This window comes from Pipistrellus hanaki (assembly GCF_964339955.1).
Source record: "Pipistrellus hanaki genome assembly, chromosome: 10".
NCBI lineage: Eukaryota > Metazoa > Chordata > Mammalia > Chiroptera > Vespertilionidae > Pipistrellus > Pipistrellus hanaki.
The window spans coordinates 35654022-35674024 of NC_140512.1; the positions used below are offsets into that span (position 1 = coordinate 35654022).

Here is a 20003-nt window from a genome sequence, read left to right on the forward strand (position 1 = left end):
GCATGTGCCTTGGTTGTGGGCACATACCCAGTAGGGAATGTGCAGGAGGCAGCTGATTGATGTTTCTATCTCATCCACATTTCTAACTCTCTATTCCTCTTCCTTCCTTTCTGTAAAAAGTCAATAAAATATATTTTAAAAAAACATTTGTTTTTAAAATTATATTTTTCTAGTTTAAAAACTAAGGTACATAAAATATGTGGTCATATAATATTTCTTTAAAAAAGTAAAAGCTTTCACTATCTTCTTGGGCTAATTTACTTGAGAACCAAATTTTAAAAAAAGTTTCAATTGAAGAATACAGAAAGTTACATCCTATCTAATAAAAGGTTAATATGCAAATTAACTGTCACTCCATCACAAAGATGGTGGAGCCTAAACTACAAGATGGAGGTGCCTAGTCCTTGTAGCCCTGCTGGAGTCCCCCAGTCTCAGTGGGGTGGCTGCTGAGAGTGGGCAGTGTAAGCAGCCTGGCAGAATGCTTGCTTCGTTGCCACAGCAATGAGGCAAGTGTTCTGTGCCCAGCTGCGGATGGGCATCTGGGCCACGGAGAGCCTCTGGGCAGCAATCCAAACCCCACAGAGAGCTGCTGGTGCACAGATTCATGTGCAGGGCTACTAGTATAAGTATTTATCTCAGTGAATTTTCACCAAAGGAATATAGCTGAAAACCTAGAACTTTTATCAAGAAATATAATATCACCAGCACCCAGGAAGATGCCTCATGTCTGTTCCAAGTCATTTCCCTCATCCCCACCCTCATCCCCACCCCAAGTTAGTGATCACTATCCTGACATTTAACACCGCTTATTGGTTTGTCTATTTATTTTTACTATTTTTGACTATACACAAATAAATTTACATGATAGCCACTCCTTCGTTTTTGGCTTTTATCACTAAAGATTAGCTTTGTGTTATTTACTGTGTAATATTCCACCATATGCATATGCCACAATGTATTCATTGTACTGTTGATGAACTTGTGAATTATTCTCAGCTTTTGGATACAGCAATAGCTCTGTTGGTTACACAGTTAGGGTTGCATATGCTTGATTTTATAAACACTATGGGTTGTGTCATAAAGTTGTGTACTCTTGGTTTTCCAAGTGGCTGTACCAGTTTTAACTCCATTTAGCAATATACTCGCACCACGAATTATTGATAGCTTTTAAGTTTTATCTATTCTGATACATTTAGAGCTGTGTATAATTGTGGTGAATTTTGTTTGGTTTTTTGTTTTATTGGAGAATTACCTTTTTTTTCCCCCATTGAAAACAACAGAATACAGTATATCAAGGCAAACATTTGTATGTCCTATAAAAACCAAAAATCTAAAATTACATACTAATTATGGAAAAAGTGTTCTAAATAGGGTGATGATATAACTTATCAAACAGTGACAGTAGACCATAAACTAAGATAGTCCCTGACATTTATCACCTATGTTCTCAAACTAGATTTTTTCTTAGAACACCTTACAACAAAGTTATTGCCATGAATTTTGGAAATGTTACTATGTAAATCAATCTTGAAGATTAATAAAATTTCTTTTGAGAACATAGTAGTTAATTCTAGAAGTGGCAGTGCTGCTTCTTGAATCAATAACAATAGAGATGTTTTAAAAACTAATTTATTTGTATTTTTTCAAATAAATGTACTTCAATTTTTATTTAAATGTGCATTTCCTTGATGACAGATAAAATTCAGCATCTTTTTATGTTGATTGGTCATTTGGATATTATTTTATGGAATGATAGTTCAAGTCTTTTAAATTTGAACAGACAAAATCTAATGCATTTACCTACACTTTTTCATTGATTGAAAGGGGTTCTTTGTGTTTTATCTGTATGAGTTATCAACTATACGCACCACAAATATTTCTCCCCACCCTGTAGTATGTTGTTTCACTCTTCTAGTAGTTTTTTGGTAAACAAAGGTTGCAATTTTGTTGTAGGCCACTTTATTGTTTTTCTTTATGGTTCACGCTGTTTCTGATCTCAAACATCTGTCCATATTCAAATGTCAGATATCACTTTTTCCCTAAAATCCTTATTGTTTGATGTTTTTACTTTGTATTTGCATCTAAAATTAATTGTTGTTTATGGTATGGGGTAAAACAGGATTCCTTTTTTTTTTTTTTTTTTTTTTTTTTTTTTTTTTGTATGTGCTTATCCAATTCACCCAGCAGCATTTCTTAAACAGACCATCTTTTTTCTCTTTTTTTTGCATCTCAACTAAGATATATTTGAAGTTTAAATCTATTTCTGTTTCATTGGTTTAGTTGTCTAATTTTATGCTATTCCCCATTTTCTTCATTATTGCAGTTTCATATAAACTTTGATAGCTGACAGCACACATCCTCCACTTTGTCTTCATGAGTTTATTAGTGCTTTTTATTTACAGAACTACCTTCTACCAAACTGACCCACACTTCCAGGTCTCAGTTCTAAAGTTTAAAATCACCTTTACCCCCTGAAAACAAAAACCTTAATCACCATGATCACTTGAAGAAAAACACTGGATAAAAATTTTGTCTGGATTGTACTTAAGCTTGCAATTTGTTTATGTATAAAGTACATGTTGGCAATATTGAACTGGCAATCCATGAAAATGACATTTTGTGGCATTTATTCGTATCATCTTTAATTTCCCTCAACATGATTTTTAGAGCTCTTGTAACTATTCTACTAAATTTTATTGGGGGTATTTAGTATCTTTGTAATTAATATAAATGTCATTTTAAAATTTTACCTTCTACTATTTGTGAACTGGAGTATAAAGTGTTTTATAGGTATCAGCTAAATTAGCTTTTAGTTTTCATAACTTGTACATAGGTTCTTTTGAACCTTTTACTTACAAAGTCACATTCATTTGCTCAGCCCCATCGTTTTCCATGGCTTTTCTTGCGAAGGATTAGCTATGATCACCAGCGCAATGCTGAATACCAGTGGCCAGAGAGGGCATTTTCCTCTTGTCCCCAGTTTGAGGAAAGTTTTGTTTGATTGTTGTTGTTTTTCAAAATGTCACTATTAAGTACGGTCTTTTCTGTAGAATTTTTGTAGATTCGTATTTTTCAGATTAAAATGATTCCCTTCGTTTCCTTGAATTTTCATCATAAATGGGAACTTTATCAAATGATTTTGTTAATATTAACTATATGCTTTTTCCCCTTTGTTCTATGCTTTTTCCCCTTTGTTCTTCAAATGTAATAAGTTAGACTGATTTTTTTTTCCAGATGTTAAACCAACCTTACATTTCTGAATGTAAGAGTGCTGTACTACCCTTTTAATCTATTACTGATTAATAGATTACTGGACTCAGATAGTTATTTTGGAGGAGGGCACCATGAGAGAAATGGGCAAAGCACTGCATTTCCCATCACAAGCTAATTTAATATTAAGTGCATATTTCTAAAACATTTCTTGGTTTCTATAAGAAGCCTGTCAGTCAACTGATTTGCTTCTGTGATAAAAATGCTCTCTTAAAGGAACAAAAAGTTCTTTTAGCAACCCCCTACTTACTCCTGCAGGCATAACAAGGTTGTAAAAATGGAAACACTCTTGTTACTCGGGCAATAATAGTTATTTAGATCTTAAACACACTTCTACTTTTCCTCTGCTGTTGGTTTAATTAAGTGCATTAAAATATTGAGGTATAATAGCAGATAGAATTTTGTACGGTCATTTTGCAAAATGTTTGATATACAACATTTTTAAAAGCTAATTATAAAGAAGAGCTTCGAAAGTGAAAACTTTATAGAGAAGCTTGATAGACAATTTTTCACTAAAATTGTTTAAAATGTTCGTGTGACTTAGAAACACCAGAACTAATGTCAAAGGCAAATTACCCACTTGAGTATTTCCAGCATATGTATCAGAGGAGAGGTAAATACTACTCCTAAGGGATAAGTAACTTTACAAATACATTTAAGTTAATCACATTAGAAAAATGAACAGCTGAAATAAATCAGTAAGACACAACACGAGAAATTAAATAGCATATATATATATATATATATATATATATATATATATATATATGTATTTATATATATATACACATACACATATAAAATATATTTTTCATAATCAAAGGAATATAAGCCAAGGAAAAGAAACACCCTTTTTCAGCAAGCAGATTGCAAAAATTTTCACACAGTTGACAAGTAGAAAACAGAAATTAACATGTTCAAATGCTTTGTTCAAATGCTTCTGATAGAGATATAAACTGTGAGGACATTTTTTGACGCATGCTGGAAGTTTGAAAAGAAAAACCTGAAAATTTTAATGCATATTAGTATAATAATAGCCAGTAAAAAGCAGATCTTGTTTAAACTTATAATGATTTGAAACAATGATGGTTCCTTAGCAGAATTTTATGTATTAAGGTGGAAAAACTACAAATGCTTATTATCACATTAAAAAAAAATAAGACATTTTCATTTTCAATTGCTAACAAATACCACAATTTTAGCAGCTTAAAACAGCATCCCGTTTTAGCTCAGTTCTGTAGGCCTGAAGTCTGGCATAGCATGACTGGGTTCTCTGCTTAAGGTTATCAGAATTCCGATGTCAATGTGTTTGCTGGAGGTTCTGGGGAAATATCTCCTTCCAAACATATTTTGATTCATAGCCAAGTTCAGTTCCATGTGACAGCAGCAGAGTCCTCTGTGGCCTGTTGTCTATGAGCTGGGGAGTGGGGGACATTCTCGGCTCCTAGAAGGCACCGCCTCCAAACTCCAGCCCACAATGTCTGTCAGAGCCTCCTCAGGCTTTTCGCCTCTGACCTCTAGATTCAGATTGAGAGGGCTGAAAAGATGATGGTAAACTTATTTAAGATCAACTGATATAGGATCTTAATTACATCTGCAAATCCCCTCACAGCAATAGATGAATTGGGATTTGATTTGAACTAAGATGTATGTGTACCAAGGGCAGAAATTTTGATAACTACCCTAGAATTCTGTCTACCAGATCCCCAACAGCATGTTTTGGACCCACATTTATCTATAAATGAAGAAATTCCACATACATACTTTCTGTAAAGGCAGACTTAACATTGTTTACATACGGTATGTGTTTATGAGATGATTTTAGATGTGATTTCAATATTCACCTTCTAATTATCAGCTTGGAAGTTTTTATAAAATATCCTTTAAAATGAAGTAAGCATATTTTTTAATCTTTATTGTTAAAAAAATATTACAGTATATCCCTCTTTTCCTCCCAGTGACTCCCCCCACAACCATCTCCCACCCAGGCCTTCACCACCCTATTGTCTTGTGTCCATGGGTTATGCATACTATATGCATACAAATTCTTTGGTTAAATCTCTTCTCTCTCAGATTTTACAATCTGTTCCATGCTTCTATATCTCTGGATCTATTTTGTTCATTAGATTCCACATATGAGAGTCTTTCTCAAGTATTTCACTTATCATAATAGTAAAAAAGAAATATTTTTGAGCATGTCTAGAAATTTATTTTTACACAAATAAGAGCATCTTTTTTAAACAAATTATTTATCAAATGGAGCTACCCATATTATGCTTTCAAACCAGAGATTATATTCACAGTATCAGAGCAAGCTTATGGAGAGGCACAAAAATACACTTAGAAATTTTGCTGAGACTTTGAGCCGTTAAAATCCCATTTGGATGCATGCTCAATTGAGAATTAAAAGTTCAAATATTGCTTTGCATAGGAAATTAGCAATTAAGTACCCATATAATTAACTTGCACCTGCCAATTGATGCACCAATTAAGTTGGCAAGATACCTTAAAAGAAACTTCTTGAAAATAAAGTTTCTGGCAGTTTTTGACAATAATTTGTTGTAGATGTTTAAAAGTACACAAATATACAGAAGTCTACCTGGGGAGAAAATTATATAGTTTTATCCTTCATTTTGTTAATATAGTATATCACACTGATTGATTTGCAGATATTAAAACATCATTGCATACATTAAAAAAATTCCATTTGACCATTGTGTATTATCCTTTTAGTGATATTGTTTAATTCAGTTTGCTACCATTTTGTAGAGGGTTTTTGCCTGTTCATCAGGAGTATTGGCCTATAATTTTCTTGTAGCATTTTGGCAACAAGGTAATGCTAGCCTCATAAAATGAGTGTAGAGGTTCCATTCTATTTTTGGAAGAGTTTGAGAAGGATTTGTATTAACTCTTCTTTGAATGTTTTGAGGAAACACTGGCTTTTTCAGGAAGTATCTGGTTTTCAACTACCTAGGTTAGTGAGGATGGGGAAGTGTGTGTGTTTGACTTATTCTCCTTCGTATTCTCTGTGCTGTGGATTTGTGTCTTAACATTAATTCTGAGAAATTTTCAGTTTTTATTGTATGATTTCTCTTCTCCATCGTATTCTCTTCACATGTGTGTTATGCCTTTTTGTAGTTATCTTACAGTCTTTGGATATTCTGTTCTCTTTGCTTTTCAATTCTGGAGTCTTTTATTGATTTATCTTCAAATTCAGAAAACTGTTAGCCATGTCCTCTTTTGCTAAGCCCATCAAAGGCATTCTTTATGTCTGTTACGGTGCTTTTGATCTCCAGTATTTCTTTATGGTTCTTTCTTAGGATTTTCATCTCTCTGCTTACATGGCCCATCTGTTCTTGCATGCTACCTACTTCATCCATTAGAGACCGAAGCACAGCTATCATAGTTGTTTTAAATTATTGGTCTTGTAATTCCAACATCCCTTCCATGTCTGGTTCTCACACTTGCTTTGTCTCTTCCAATTTTGTTTTGTGCCTTTTGGTACACCTTGTAATTTTCAGAAGATAGCCAGAAGTGATGTAATGAGTAGCAGGGGTTGCTATAAACAGGCCTTTGGTATGTTTTGGTAAGGTATTAGAGGGAAGGGCAGCATGCTCTAGTTTCTAAGATTAGTGATTAGTGTCTTAGTGATCCTATGCCCCTGGATGTGAACTTCACAAGAGTTTCTCACTTATTTTCTACCACCTTAGGAGGGATAGGATAGCTCAAATGGGTTGCAGTTGGGTATCTCCCTTCTTCCAGGTCTATTAGGGACTGAAAATACCCCACCGAGTTAGGTTCTGATGTACTGGTTTCTCCTTGTTAAAAAGGGGTACTCTGGTGTATTTGAAAAATGGTTCTTTGTCCCTTTCCCCTGCTGGAAGCAGGAGAGGATTTATCTTTTATATTTACTTCAAGAATCAGGTTGAGTTCCTGGATAAATCTCACAATAATATGAAGCTCATCCTCCCCTTAATTCCCCCTCCCACCCTGCACCCATGATTGCATCCTCCTGGAGTTTTTAACTCTCAAACTTGTCTGCACCCAGCATCTTACAATTCCTCAACTGCAGCTCAGGTTTTCTTACACTGGCACTGGCTCCACGAAAAGTTTCCACTGGTGAGTCTCTGTTCTGTAAGCCACAACTCCTAAAATGTGTCTCTCTCTAATCTTGGGGACAGCAAATTGTCCTGTGTCTCCCCCCTCCCCCTCTCTTATGGACCCAAGAAGTTGTTGATTTTTCAGTTGTTGATTTGCCTTTTTACTTACTAGGATGATTGAGTCCCACTTCCCTTACATGTGGAACCAAAAACTGAAAATCCTGATGCTTGTTTAGAATTTTACAACTCTCACAGCTTCAGTGCAATAGACTTCACACTGGTGTGCCATCCCACCTCCATAATCTTTCAAAAAAAAAACTGTTTAAAAGACACCTGACAATAGTTCTTCCTAGTTTAAAATATCTTCATTGCCCTCAACTGACGGCCAACACATTAATGATGGCATAAAATGGCCTTCAAAACTTAATTGCAGGTGATATAATCTCCCACCATAAAACTCTTTTCTATGCACATTATAATCCAAGTTCTCTGAGAGAACTGTGAATTTTAATATCTCCGGCTGTTTTATATGCCTAAAAATTTCGTCCCATTTTTCATTGTTAACATCTTCCCAGCTTTAAAGACCCCAGTGGAATATTCTCTCTTCAGATCAATTTCCTATAATCTCATAGCCCAGTGGTCAGCAAACTCATTAGTCAACAGAGCCAAATATCAACAGTACCATGATTGAAATTTCTTTTGAGAGACAAATTTTTTCAACTTAAACTTCCTCTAACGACACTTCTTCAAAATAGACTCGCCCAGGCCATGGTACTTTGTGGAAGAGCCACACTCAAGGGGCCAAAGAACCGCATGTGGCTCATGAGCCAGTTTGCTGACCACTGTTATATCCCTTTGTAAGTATCTGTGCCAAGAGATATTTTTAGTGTATTATTCTCTCCCTCTGTTTCTATCTGTTCCACTAGGGCTTGAGTGTTTTAAGGTGAGTCCTTTTGTTTTCACATCTTTTGTATCACTACTCAAACACGCTTACTGAATGGATGATGCACGATTTAGACTGAAGTTTCAGAGGAAACATGACTTGGGTTTCTCATCCCAGTAACACCATGAAGTGAAAGAGCAGAGGCTACCTGAGTATATGCCCAGTAGAAGCCTTATGAAACACTGATAACTTGCATGTTCCTGATTTGGGAAGTCATGACAGGAGGAGGGATAATGACTGGCCTTGGATTATGACTTTCCAAATATCCAGGCATTCTTGGTTTTAAGGGAAGCAAATATTCTTTGGAAATAGAATTTCCTACTGCATTATTGAAGCTAGCTATGGTTACCAAAACTATTTGAAAATAAATTAAAAGAATAACAGTTCTCAAGTATTCTTGGAGCACGAGACACTCCAATAGACACTCCATCTGTCTATACCTATTTGCTGTCAAAACTGTAAGACAACTCTAATGGAAAACTTTCTCTGTCCACCCTGGACTGAGTTAAGTGATCTTGAGTTACCATGTAATTATGATATTTCATTCACATAGCTATCACTGTACTTACTACTTTGTATTACTTAACTATTGTTTATATGTTGTGACATTCTCAGATGCGCTTGTGTCTAGTCATCATTTATTCCTACTTTCTAACACAGCTTCAAGGAATTGATATTATAAAATCTGAATTATTTAAAACTTCATGAAAAGTGTGCTATATACTGTTCCAATGTTCAGGATTTAAAAAAATAGAATTCCTAAATGTAAGAGTTAAAATTTCTATCTTTAACTTATACAGGCATATTACTTATTGTCCCCATGCATTGGCTAGAGTGCTTAAAGAGGGTAAGATATTCTGTTATGAAAGAAAGTATTCAAAATGACAATGTATCAAATGCATAGAGGAAAACAAGTAACTCTCTTCAAAAGTTGACGAAAGTCAACAACCAAACATTTTCACAATATGCTGCAGTTTTAAATATCTGGTGCACAGTTTAGTTTATAATTACTAAGTTTTCAGTTTTGTGTTTTTGCTTTATACTGTGTTCTTTGACAACTACAATAATCATTGGAGTTGTTCAGATACCACAGTTTGACACTATAGAAAACCTTTGTTATGACAAAGAAGCTGAAATTATATTGGAGAAAAAAGAATCTTATAATAAGCAGTTTCTATGAATGAGACTAGAAATACATCTTTTTATAATTTCAATTTCTTTGAAAGTGACTAGATTTGATACCACTATTTTTCTAGACAGACCCAATAAAATGAAGGGAATTCTTGTATAATCCTGTTGAAAGTGTTATCAAATCCCTTCTGCCTGTGTACACTGGCCCAAATAAATGCATGAGCAGGAGTTGGCAGGGGTGGAAGGAAACAATTTATTATAGGATTGGCAGCAATCCAGAGAATGGGTGAGCTTAATGCTCTGCAAGACCAGACTCCTGATGGTGTGTAGGTTACAGATGATATAGAACCTTGGTTAGGGGTTCTGGATCCTATAAGGAGCTGATTGGTTAGAGGTAAGCTAAGGATGATAAATCATTTATTTAGTTCTTTAGGACAGCTCTGAGGAGTTTTTTTCTCTTGTGTCCCTCTAATTGATTTCAGGAAAAAGTATCCAAGAGGTCATTCCACCTTAGGTGATGAAACATAACTTAGGTCAAGATGTTTTTAGCCTGCCTGAGGTCCAGACTTGCAACCATTTGTCAGGTCTGGGCTAGTGTGTTTTGCTGCCTCTGATGTTATTGACTATCCAGGGGAGTCTAAGGCTATGAATGTAGAGAGAGGAGGGGAAAAAAAGATGACTTCTAAAGCTATAGTCACAAATTAAATCAACATCCTGAGGACCTTCAGTTTCAAAGGATACTAAAAAGGTAGGGCTCTAGAATCCAAAGAGATGAGTGTACCACCGCAGAAATAGTGTGTGCTGTGCAACTGATATAAAAAATGTGGGTGTTTTGAGTCCAAGTTCTTGTCTCGGGAAAATCGAAGAATGGAGCGTGGACAAAAATGAGTCATGGAATCAAAGTTTATTGGGGAAGCTAGTCACGGGAGAGGTGCAGCTAGAGTTCTCAGGCTGGTGTCCAGAGCCTCCTCTCCATGTCACCGTCAGGAGCAGCTGAGCATCCAAGCTAATTAAAGTCTGAGTCCATGTGTGGATGCCCACAAGCTTCGGGGCACTGGGGGGTGTGCTCCCCTGCAACAGGAATGTCAGGTATCCACTGTGCAGGGCTCCTGGGAAGAAGGAAGCAAAGAGGGAAGCCCACATGTTTTTTAATTAAGGGGGTGGAAACAGCCTTGCTAGCTCCTGATTGGTTATCTGCAAGCTGTCTGTCTTAGCAACAGCCATACATTTTAAAGTGCATGCCTCTTGCTCACATTCTTCCTTCCCTGCCCAGTTGGGGTGTCTTGGTAACTAGGGCTAGTTGGGTTACTTCCTTTCCTGTGGCCCCACCCCTATTTACCTAACTTCTTTCAGTCTGTGAAAATGAGATTTCATTGTTCTTGGTGGCTTACCACTGGGATATACAGAATACCACTGGGATATACAGAATAATAGGCAGCCTTCTTTCAAACATCTGAAAGAGGCGTTGCTCCTCTTAGGCCATTTCTGAGCTACCTGATGGACCATGACAGTAAATTTATACTTATTAGATACACAGACCAGTTCTCTGCAGCCCTTTCCCTCAGACTATTATCTAGGAGAAAAGGGGGGGGGGGGAGACGGTCTTTTTCTCTTTGAGGGTTAGGGCTCTGTGCTATATTTCAGCCAACCTCCCTGCAGATGCAGTTACATCCATGCTTTAGAGAACAGTGAATGCTCAACTTTGCTATTTTTATAGCAAAAAGAATTTGGGTTCAGAATTTTTAAAATCTGAACCAGATTACTTTAAAGCAGCTTGCAATAAAAGCTACTATATTGTTAGCAAGTTGAACTAAAAATCTTGATTTAACCATAATGGTTAAATGAAAATGCAAGAAAAAAAGTTAGATTCTTGGTATGGTTGATAAGAAGGCATGTGTTACTAACTTGGCACTTCAGCAAAAATACAATTCCTGCAGGAGAGTTCTCCAGAAACAGAGCTGAGAGGTCTGCACACCTTGAGAGGCGTTTGGGTTGCCTCTCTGTAGGACCCAGTAATCACTTGTGACTCTGGTTTACTCTGACATGAATTTGGAAGCGGCCACTCTCAGTCTTAAAGTAGCTGTGAAGTATAGATGTGAAGTACAGAGATGAATGGTTCTTTCAGTACTGAGTGGTTCTAAAGATATCTTTGTACAGTATAAACTTATCCGAGTGGCAAGTAATAAACGAGAGTTATTAAAAATTAGGAATCTTTTACTTACCCTAATTGATGGGTCTCAGAAGAGGCTTCGTAACTTTTTTGCGAGTTGCTCTCTACTTTCCTCGGTGCCTGAAGACTGAAAATGGCAGAGAGTTTGGAGGAGGTTTTGTAAAGTTAATTAATGTTAATTGGGTCATGAATTACTTTAAGGGGCCTGTTGAGTGATGGGCCCAGGGAAGGGGGTCGATACCATTTAATGTTCAAGAGGGGATAATGCTGGTCTTTGGCACCGTTTTCCGAACATTAGGGCCGCGCAAGAGCTTGTCCGGAGCAGCTCTCAAGATCAGTTGCTCGTGGCAATTAAAACAATTGAGAATGACCTTGTGTTACATTATACATGATGCAACACTGCTCCCAGTATGAACAAACTTCCATTCCATTAGTGATTTTCAATGTTATCCAGAGCACTGCAATTTATTTTTCTTAGTTACCTTACTATGGCTGTCTGTGTCCTTCTAACAGGATATTATTAATATTTATCCTATTATCTCATACAACATTTTATGGTTAAAGCACTTTGCAATCTTAACTAATTAATCTTTATATCCTGCCTTAAAGGATGGTAAATACCCTTTTAGAGTTAGGGAAACTGAGTTGGGAATAGTTAGGAACTGGCCATCAAGAAAATAATCTGAGGGTAAAAGGAGGGGAAAGATGAGTAATATGTGTCAACAATAAATTGAAAAAATAAGATGATAAACCAAGATTCTGGAATTTAAGGTTCCCCACCCCCTGGCACTAAAATTAATATTTTGGTCCTGAAGGTCATACTCTGAAATCTGGATAACTCTCCCCACACCCCTATTAGAAAGGTAAGTGGAATTATTTTTAAAATACTAAGTTTAGTGATTTTTAAAAATGTTAAAGCTATTTAATTAGAGGGATGAGTGAACTACATTTTAGTGATAGCACACAGAAAATGTGTGCCTATTTTTAAAAAAAGATGTTTTATAAGAAAGAATAATATAAACATGACCAAATGGGTTGTAATGTCAGGCACTTTACAAATAGGATCATCCTATTGTGCATAGGTTGGCATTTTGTTATTCACACAATTATTGAGTAAACAGAGTTTTGAGTAATTTGCTGATGAGCCTATAGTTAACAAAACCAAAATCTCCCTTAGTTTTTACACTAGAAAGGAGAATAAAATGGATCTCCAGTTAACAAATCCCATCCTTTATCAACAAAATTTCTAATCCACTAAAATGCTAGACATTTTACTGAAGACCTCTCTAGATGCCCTGAATTCAGCCCATAAGAGTGCTTATTATCTCCCGACAGCAGCACACCAAAACATAGGACAGAGTGAGTCCAGTCAAGAAGTGCTCCAGTAACTATTAGTCTTGGACTACTATTGAAATCCTGAAGAAGCATGTTCATGACACTTACATGTTTACACTTTTATGATAAATTCAAGAAAAATTGTTTCATGTATTTTTAGTTTGGGCTACTTAAGGCAGTGATCCAAATGTTAGAATCAAGCTCATATACTTTCTGTGGGAAAATATACGTGTGTAATCATATCTGTGCCCATTTAAATTTCTCTTTAAATAAGAGAAATGAATGGCAGATATGCAACCATGTTTTGGATTTGCGTGGACTCTTTCTAGTTTTAGGCTTGTATAGCAAATAAGTGCCATAGCATTCTAAAAGCTGTGATAAATATCCCAGAGCATTACACAGATGAGTCTTATAAACTGCATTGCTGTCTTAGCCAAAAATCACCTCTTGACATAATTACTTTTAGTTTACTTCTTCAGACAGTAGTAAATGTCTACAAATGTGATGGCCTAAGATACTTATAACTGAACCTGAACTATTAAATCAAACACACCATATTATATCACTTACTAGTGAGGATGGGTTGGACATTGCTGTCCTTAGACACTCTGGACTTGCATGAAAAGACAAGAGCCATAGCTGTCATCTAGCATGTTACCCAATGCAAATGGTCTTGAAGCCTCTGACAACAGCAACTATCAGGCTAGTTAAAGAAAAAGGAGATAAATTCCCAACAGGTTAGTTTTTTCCCCTAAATCTTCCAGCTAATATCAAATATTATTTATCATTACCTCTTTATTCAAATTTATTTTATAATTCATGTTCAGAACCCAATGGTGTCTGTACATGGACTTATATATTTGGTTTCTTAAAGTGTACTAAAATAGTAATTTTCAACTAGGAGATGTTTCTTTAAAGCCCTACTTCCTTGTAGAGAGAACCAAGTAACGTTTAAGATTACACTACAGAACATGTAAATTACTCAAAACAAAGTAGAATTCGTCTTCTGAGGGAATCTGGAGCTGCCCATTTGTTCCTTCAGTAATACCTAGTAATGCACAAACAGCTCTGTATTAGATTATTTGTCAATGTTATTTTATGAAGAAATTTAATAAAATTTACTACTCTGCAATCCATTGAGCACTTCCTAACTTAATTGTCATATTCTGCATTTCCTGAGATTTACAATTAAAATTGTGATGAGCCAGACATACAAACTATTCCTAGTGTGACAAGACAGGTTATTTGTAGCTTACCAAAATTGTCTAAAATATGTTTTACCAAAAATTGATTTCACTTATCCATAAGTACTTACATGTGATGTAAGTCTGAATATTTTTTCAGCCCAATTTCCTCTTAATGTCCACCACCACCAAAAAAATACCCACAAAAAACCATAGTTCAATTTACTATTTATGCCCATGCCAGATCCAGTTAATAAAAAATAATGGCCCTGACATTTTATGTTTTCCAAGGATGATCAAATAAGGAATAGTTTCCAGACCAGAATAAACATTTATTTTCATTAAGACATGTTTAGTCTTCCTTATGTTATTGTCACCAATATTACTTCCTACATTTTAAGACTACATACTGCAGTGTATTAACTTACAGTATTTTGTGCCATTGTTTTTTTAAGCCTAAGTTTAATTGGTACAAAGACCAATAATAATATATTATCAGTATGATTCATATTTTGTGTGGTTTGAAAATAGGAAACAGTATAGAACTAAAAATCAAGTAGTTTTACTATATAATTTTGAAAACAAATTATCTTTAAATACTATATCAACTTCCAGTGGCTAGTGCTGTAAAATAAGAAATTTGAGAGAGGTCAATTGCAAGTAACACTCAAAAAGTTCCATTTTAGAAGTATTTTGACCAGTTTTGGACATGTTTAAATAACTAAGTTTTCAAGTCAAATTAGCAAAGAATATTCGCATAATCTCTTTGAGAGTCAGCATCCTAAATATAAAATAGAATAGTACTGTGGAGGAAAAACAAGCACCAGGACAGGTATAAAGGTGTTCTCTTATATTGAAGAGGTTATGTTCAGCAGAACAATCATGAAGATTAAAAAATAAGAGTTGTTTTGCCTTTATCTCTAAATTGAGTCCCTCTATCCCTCATAACTACCATGAGAATTTGAAAGGGGGAAGATCTAATGGATGCATCTTGTTTCTTATGCCTCAGAGTTAGAAAACCATGAACATAGAGAGAGGAAAAGAAGCAATAAGAAACTTAAAGACAAGCGGACATTTACTCTAGGCTTATATTAGTCTGTTCTGGCTGCCATAATAAAATACCACAGGCTGGGTATCTTAAACAACAAACATATTTGCTCAAAGTTCTGGAGGCTAGAAGGCCAATGTCAAGGTGTCCTCAGGTTTGGTTTCTGATGAGACCACTCTTCCTGAATTGTAGAAGGCTACCTGTCTGTATCCTCATCTGGCCTTTGTGTGCTCACAGAAATAAAGGTCTCTGGTGTCCTTGCATGAACAACAATCCTACTGGATTAGGGCCTCACCTTTAGGTCCTCATTTAACCTTAATTATACACACATACCCCAAAGGACCCATTTTCAAATACAGTCCCATGCTTCAGCATATACATTTTTGGGGGAACACAGTTCATTCCATAACAAGACTTGAGATTACTAAGGTCTAATGATTGGTAACCAATGACTGGTGAAAGTTGTTCTCATCCAACATCTAGGATGGTGGTTACCAAATAGCACTGAATCAGCAGTAAAAATACAACTATGTAAAGAAAACAATTCAAACTAAGATGTCTACCTAGCATTTCTACCATGGTTTCTTTGACTTTCCCACCTGTTCTCTACATAGCTCAGTTACCTTCCTAAACTTTACATCAGACCTTTTAACACCTCTCTTGAAAAACCTTTAGTGACTCCCACTACTTAATGAATAAAATCTTTTATTTATTCAGCTCTCTAAAGCCCAGATTCAACATGTATTTTCAGTCTCACCAATGTCTCTATTATAATATTTAGACACAGGATTATCCATTGCTCCTTGTACTGTTCTTGCTTTTTAAGGACACTATGCCATGCTAACTCAGCCAAAAACGCCCTCTCTTCCCCAGGCTCATTTCTAAATTCTTGAACCTAGAACTTCAGCAAAGCCTTCTCTGATCTCTGTGAGAAGAAATCAATCCCAAAACTCTTCCAGTATAAGTTAGCTGCTATATGTCTTTTTCCCAAAATACTCTGGGCTTGTTAGAAGAGAATGTTTTATTCGTATTTTAACCAGCATCGTTTTAAAAAAAAATCTTACATACATACCTATCATATAAAAAGTGAGTAATTGCTCAATAAATGAAGAGATGGTGAGGAATTGGGGAGGCTGTACAGAATATTTATTACACATGTCTAATAAGTAGAGAAAGGTAAAAAAAAAAATAGAAAAGATTCTTAAGAAGTGCATGAGTTGTCATTTCCTCTTCATTTTGGGGGAAAAAAAAAAAGCTAAGGAGCTATTAACATGTTCCCTATGACCATCTATAAAAAATCACCCCATAAATGAAAGACAACCACACTGTAATTCACTAGGCATTACAAAATACAGCCTACCTGAAAGAGGATGCATAGATCCATTTTCCTGTAAAACCAGAAGAACCACAAAAGAATATCGCCTACCTTCATTGACCACATAAAGTAAAAAAGCCTCTATACCTCTCTTTAAAACCCAGGGAAGAGGGTAAAGTATTTCTTGGACAAAGTCTGTTGTCAGATATTTAAAAAAAAAAGCCTTGTTCAAAGTTCACACGGAGTATCTTTTCATAAGAAATTATCCAGCAGCACAATTAAAATGAAATACTAATTGTAACAAGAAAAGATGGTGGCTGCAGCATATAATTCAACCTTAATAGATGTTCTAATGCCTCTCTTTTATATCGAAGGGGAGTAGCCCTCGAGCCAATAAAGTAAATTTTCTGATCACCAAATGGGTACTTCATCCTCATTCGGGCTGATATTGCGGCAACGTCGTGAATTTCTCAGACAGCTTTGTGAATCAGCAGAGTATTTCAGAGGAGAGCACTGACTGCTAAAAGCAAAGTCGTTATTTTTAAACAGCCTTTGCACTGGTACCGTAGATGAAACACTTCGTTTTTGGGCAAGGATGTATTTGCTCTGGCAACCTGGAAGAGCAGAGAGGGCTGAACCATTTGGGAAGTAACAGAGTAATGTTACTGAACCAGCCAAACCTCACATTAGACAGTCTTGTAGGTCAAACTTTTTTGGCTTTGTCTTTTTAATATCCCTGTCTATAATTCTTATTTCCAAAGAGCTTCAACATTAATATCCCATGAACTATCACCCTATATATCCAAAGAATCTTTAAAAAGGCATTAACTAACTTGCTCATATTAAACTTTGAGATCTAGAAAAGAACTGTTTCTATTTAAATAACCCCAAAGAAAGAAAATTGTTGCAAAAAAAAAAAAAAAAAAAGAAAATCTGTGTCCTAACACATCCATTCAAAAACTGTTCTGAATGCTACCTTTTCCCAGGATGTGTTAGATTCTTGGAACATTGAAGCAATCAGATCCCTTTACTAATAAAGACTCTGGCTTCTACAACAAATGTACAGCATTCAAAGGCCGAGGGAACTGAACTCTGGGTCCCTACATCTCCCTCTCTCTCTCTCTCTTTCTCTCTCTCTCTGTACTGATGCAGTTATGAGTGTTTATTATCTTCATGGGGTAAAATCCAGATTTAAGTCTGATTCCAGCTTCTTTCTCTACACAGCAAACACTGATTCCAGCTTCTTTCTTTACACAGCAAACATTATATATTACTTATTTACTAGTAGACATAAATGGCATGATATATTCTAAATAACATGGCATCAAAATGCATTTTCAGTGGCCACCTTTGAATCCTTCACAATCACATGCTCCTCTAGATCTTTTCTTCAAACTTTTCCTCTCTGTCACTTTAGTTTCCAAAAGTAAGCCTAATTTTCATTAATTTATGATAAGCTGTTACATTTCAAAAAAGAGAGCACCATTCACCCTCCATTTTTACTACCTCATATGCCATCCTTAGTAACCCACCAATGACTCTACTCACATGAAATTCTCCTTTTCTCAGTGTCCTAGCCTGCACTGTTTCATGAGCATCTGCTAAAGTTATCCGTTTGTTATTTTTAATATATTTTTATTGATTTAAGAGAAGGGGGAGTAGAGATAGAAACATCAATGATGAGAGAATCACTGATTAGCTGCCTCTTGCACAGCCCCCTACTGGGGATCGAGCCTGAAACACGGGCATGTGCCCTTGACCAGAATCAAACCGGGGACCTTTCAGTCTGCAGGCTGATGCTCTAGCCACTGAGCCAAACCAGCTAGGGCTGACGTTATCCTTTCTTAGTCATCAACAGAGGCCCTCAGTCATACCAGCAAATCTAGAGAAGGAGCCATGACCACAAAAATCTTGATAATTTTAGGTAACATTGTTACATCCATACTCTGCCACGCCCTCGGCTCTCAGTTATACCATATTAGATCATAAAATTAGGGCACTCGTTTTCTCAGGTTATATAGATCCGAATATGCCCCACTTAATGAAGTAGTTCCTTTCATGTTAGTGATCCCTTCCTTGAGACCATTCTGGTGACAAACAAAAGCATGTCATGAAAACATACCATCTATAGATTTCAAACTTCTGTTGTAAATCATTAATAATAATATGGGTGGTTGTTTGTTTTTGTTTTTGTTTGGTGTTTTTTTTTTTTTCAAGAAACCACAAATGATTGAGTAAAAACAGGTATGAGACTATTCCACAGATGTCCTTCCATTGACACACAGCGTTCTCATGATCAGAAGTTTTAACTTCTAATTCTCCCTGGAATTTTACATCAGAGGTTGTTCATGATCTTAAGTTGTTTATAGAAATTTACTTTAATTCAACCTTTGGATATATTTTATTTTCCACGTTTTATTGATATAAAATATCTTCCTTGGGAACTCTTTATTCATCAAGCAAGTTTTAAAATGTTACATCGCATATAGAATATGCATAAAATATTTATTTTTAAAAGCTAATGCTGAAATTGTGTGGTAAGGGAAAACATTTTCTTACAGAAAATTTTTCTATTTTAATGAGCAAGTACACTGACTAATTGCTATGGCTATGTGTATCCTTTAGTCTTTATGTGTGTATTCTTGTGTCTTTTCTCTCACGTGTTTCTGTATGATTCTAATATAGTTTAATCCCTAGATTTCCTATGGCCAGAGAAAAATCTCTCTTTAAATCATTATGCTGTGTTTCTACTGTTGTCAACCTTTTAAACTAATATAAAATAAAAAGGGCTTATACTGGAGAATATATATTCTGAAAATGGGTTTCTCAATTTAATTTTATTCATATTTTAAATCTAGGTATCATTTATACCATTATTTACATTTTCAACTCACATTTTATTCTTTTTTCAAAATATATTTTATTGATTTTTTTCAGAGAGGAGGAGAGAGGGATAGAGAGCTAGAAACGTCGATGAGAGAGAAACATCGACCAGCTGCCTCTTGCACACCCCCTACCGGGAATGTGCCCGCAACCAATGTACATGCCCTTGACAGGAATCGAACCTGGGACCTTTCAGTCCACAGACCGACGCTCTACCACTGAGCCAAACCGGTTTTGGCTCACATTTTATTCTTAAATTTACCCTTATCCAAACAATAAGAAATTGCAATCACTTTGATATTATAGGTGCACACACACATATTAAGTAATAAAATATATTACCATAAATATGTGCCATGTTAGCCAAGGATCAATAATATTTTTCTATAAAGAGCCATGAGCCGAAACTGGTTTGGGTCAGTGGATAGAGCATCGGTCTGTGGTTGAAGGGTCCCAGGTATGATTCTGGTCAAGGGCATGTACCTTGGTTGCAGGCACATCCCGGTAGGGGGTTTGCAGGAGGCACCTGGTCTATGTTTCTCTCTCATCAATGTTTCTAGCTTTCTATCCCTCTCCCTTTCCTCTCTGTAAAAAATCAATAAATATGTTTTTTTAAAAAGAGCC

At 35.8% G+C, this 20003-nt stretch overlaps 1 long non-coding RNA gene across 1 annotated transcript in view; it reads right to left on the reverse strand.

Annotated features, from left to right (window-relative positions):
• Window positions 1–10514: 10514 nt before the first annotated feature.
• The window catches only part of LOC311628770, a 70233-nt gene continuing 60744 nt past the window's right edge, over window positions 10515–20003 (reverse strand). Inside the window, exons 2-3 of the long non-coding RNA XR_014796067.1 lie at window positions 11667–11741; window positions 10515–10553 (exon numbers count right to left, since the gene is read on the reverse strand). This is a non-coding gene — a long non-coding RNA (uncharacterized lncRNA). The remainder of the gene's footprint in view (window positions 10554–11666; window positions 11742–20003) is intronic.